We start from the raw sequence: 3,875 nt of genomic DNA on the forward strand, positions 1-3,875 counted from the left end.
ACGACTTCAAAATCTTGTTTTTCAAAGTTCGTACTACTGAGGGACACCGTCCGTTCTTCTTAAATGAAAATAATGAACCCTGTTTTCAACTATATTGGGTAGAGGTAGCTCCTGTCGATAAGTATAATCTGATAGATTTGGATGAGGTCGAGGAAGTCGTAGTTGAATTCTTCCTAGAGGCTTGGGGGCGGGCTCCAAACCTTGATACGAAGAAGTTACTTCTCGGAAAGCCGAGTTATGTTCGTACCGAGTCAGGTAGTTTTGTTAATATTTGTAAATACTTGTTTGTTGCTCCGACTTGTTTCTGATCTTCCATGTTCTCGTGCAGAAAAAATGAAAAGCAGCTCGAAAGCTTACCAGAAAATTCAGGAGGTAAAGAGGAACGCCAGAGCTCGAGCTGCACAGCTGCAGGAGTCAAGGAGGTTCCTTCTGCGACAAAATCAGACTCAGGTACCTCTTCTCATTCCAAGTCGGTAACCCCTCTTCCTTCTCCTTCTCCTCCTCCTCCTTTTGTCTCCACTCCTCCTATTCCCCCTTTTTCGGAGCCGAGTTTCAAAAAGCAAAAGACTTCGGAATCGGGTGGTGTCAATATTTACGACATTGGTTTTGACAGAGTGAGATTTTGTGAGAAATACATCCTTCCTCATAGCTTCATTGCTATGGATGATGTTTCTATCAAAAACCACCTCCAAGTCTTGATCCGAGGTGGGATTCAAACAGCTGGGGTGCACTCTACTTTGCTTAAAGAGTTACGGAAAGCTCATTTGAATGCTACTCAACATTCTTTGGAGGCCTTGCAGGCCGAGGTGGCCTCTCTCCGTAAAGCAAAAATGAATGGGAGGAAGAGAAATCCAAACTGGAAACCGACTTCCTTAAAACTCGGGAGAAGGAAAGATAGTCCGCGGCCTCTTGTGCTATGGCCGAGGGGTTAATGAAAAAGGCTGAAGAAAGCTACACCCGAGTTTTTGGAGAAAACTTGGATCTGAAGGAAGAGGTGTGGTGACTTAAGGATGATTATGCCAACTTGGAGGAGTCGATTGCTGAGGGTACAGAGGAAATGTTTGAGAACCTGAAGTCTCAAATTCGGGTTATTGCTCCCGATTTGGACCTTTCTCCTCTTAACCCGGATATGGTTGTGGACGATGGCAAGATTGTCCCTCCTCTCCAAGAAGGGGACATTAACATGTCCGATCTGAAGACTTCAGGGGAGCCCTGGGTAGAGTCCCTTCAACCAGAAGTCGTTCTATCCGAGGAAGCAATGCCGAGTTCTTCCCCTCAGCCCAAAAAACTCCAAAAGATAATTAAGATTATCCGCTCTGTCACCGTCTCGCAACTCACCAAGGTGGGTTACGACCTGCATCTGAAAAATAACAATAGAATATGGTATGAGAACCAGAGGTTCTCAGTATGGTAATAGTGCCCAGTAATGTAAGATATAAGATTCTAGGACGCCAGAGGCAATCCTAGAACTTCATATCAATCATAAATATTCAAGCTTATAAAACAGATAAACAAATCCTTAAACAGGTCAACTAACTTAGGGGATTTCTAAACTGTCAGTTCACCACTGCCCCACAGCCTTCACTAGCCTAACCTCCATGCAATCCCATCGCCACCGCCTTCCGAACCTCCTCAATCCCAGCAGAAAACACAAGTAATTCATACAAGTAAAGTACAAGTAATTATCATGTATAGCAAGTAAGGCAAGAAGCAATTAAACATATTATACAATTAGGCAAACAATGCAAGTCAGCAAAGCAAACAAACATATAGAATATGCACATGATGAATGCCTGTCCTATTTGGCTGTGATATCACATCGTCGGTACAACTGCCAACCCGACACATTTACATCGCCTTTTGATCACGAATATAAGTGGGATCCCCCCCCCCACGGATATAGTGTCAGGCACACTCTTGTGATCCGAAAGGATGTGAGCCTTAACGTAAGGGGATAAACCAACTGTCCTTACGCCGTCACTGCGACCTCGATAAGCAGGATTAACCAACCATCTTTGCCAGGCGCATAGCGTCTCAACAATCTCAGTATAAAATAGTATATCAATGGTTTTCAGAAATCATTTTTAGTACTCAGTAGGACCATCATTCCACTCCGAGTCCTAGACTCGTCTCAAATATCTTCAAATCCATAACTCCACAATTTCATCATACCAATCGTCTTTACAGTACTTCACCACTTCACTCAACTAATCCACCCTCAATACTCCAGAATCCTAAGGCTTCGCCTTCTAAACTTTATACCAGAAAATATATAGTTAAACTCACTTATGATATTTCTTTATGTTTCAAAGCCTAAAAACAAGTTAAGACACCCTAGATAAGCTTTACAGAAGTTCACAAGCTTGCCGGGAAGATAAAACGGTTAAAAACAAGGTTTTCATTGAAAAACAAGACAGTGTGCATATGCATAGGGTTGTGCGTACGCACGCCCAGAGGAGTTTTCTTAACTTGTGCGTACGCATAGAGGCGTGCGTACGCACACATAGTAAAATTTTCCATTGTGTGTGCACACATAGATATGTGCGAACACCCTCAACAGAAGGCACTTCCCAGTGTGTGCGTATGCATGATGTTGTGCGTACGCACAACTTGCAAAATTCACATGGTGTGTGTGCGCACCAAAGTGTGCGAACGCTCTCAACAGTAGGCATATCCATGTGTGTATGTGCGCACCAGTCTGTGCATACGCACGTTTTCAAATTTTTACAGGGTGTGCGTGTGCATACCTGCACAAGTAAAACATGGCCCCTGCTCAGAGCACGCACACAACAATATGCGTGCGCACACAAACTAGAACTCACAATTTCTGCAACATCACAGAAATCAGATTTTTGATACCAACTTCCAATGATCATGTCTTTTTCTACAAAATTCCAATTTCCACAAAATATATATCATTTTAAAGCTCTTTGAATTATCTTTAATTTGATATAAAATTCAATCAATTTCAAAAACTGTAGCTCAAGATATGATCTACCAAAGTTGGCCCAAAATCTGTTTTTACCAAAAACCTTAAAAATCTAATTTCACTAAATCTCTCAATTCAAAACCAATTGCTTTTCATCCAAACCAATCCTAATGTATCTAAATTACATTCATATATCTTCCAATTTATTCCACAACCTATAATTCACATTTTCATCATTTTCACACCTAATAATAATTCAATTGATTAATCTCTCAAACAATATGCAACAACATCACACATCAATAATTCCTCATACATAAATTCATCACATACCACCCATCATTATAATAGTCATCCACCACCAACCATAGCTCAACATCAATAATTCATCATCATGCAACATTAACTCAAAAATCAACACCATTTATGAATAACAACCTCATTTCAATAATTATCAACAATCAATCCAATCCTATCCTAAAGTCTACTAGCCTAAGTGTCCAGAAATATTACATATTACATAGACAAAACTAAAACCATACCTTGGCCGATTCCCAATATGCACCAAACACCAAAATTTGACCTCAACCAAGCTTTCACAAGTTTCCAAGTTCAATCAAGCCATCATACACAATCCAAAAGTTCCAATAATCATAAATTCCAAGCTATACACAATTAATTCATCATAATTAATACCTAGGATTTACCAAAATCATAAATCTACAAGGGTTCAAGACATTCTTACCTTACCTAACAGTTTTGGAAAAGCTCTCACCTCTCTCCTCTTTTCTTTCAAATGTGTTTGTGTTGTTTAAGTGATGAATGGGCTGAATGGGGTTCATTTAATTGGTTATATATGTTGGGCTTGGGCCCAACTTGGGCCCGGTCCTACCCGTTAGCGTTTTTAGTCTATTTGGCCCAATTTTGGGCCAAACCTTTAAAATTA

This window comes from Arachis hypogaea, chromosome 12 (genome assembly GCF_003086295.3).
Source record: "Arachis hypogaea cultivar Tifrunner chromosome 12, arahy.Tifrunner.gnm2.J5K5, whole genome shotgun sequence".
NCBI lineage: Eukaryota > Viridiplantae > Streptophyta > Magnoliopsida > Fabales > Fabaceae > Arachis > Arachis hypogaea.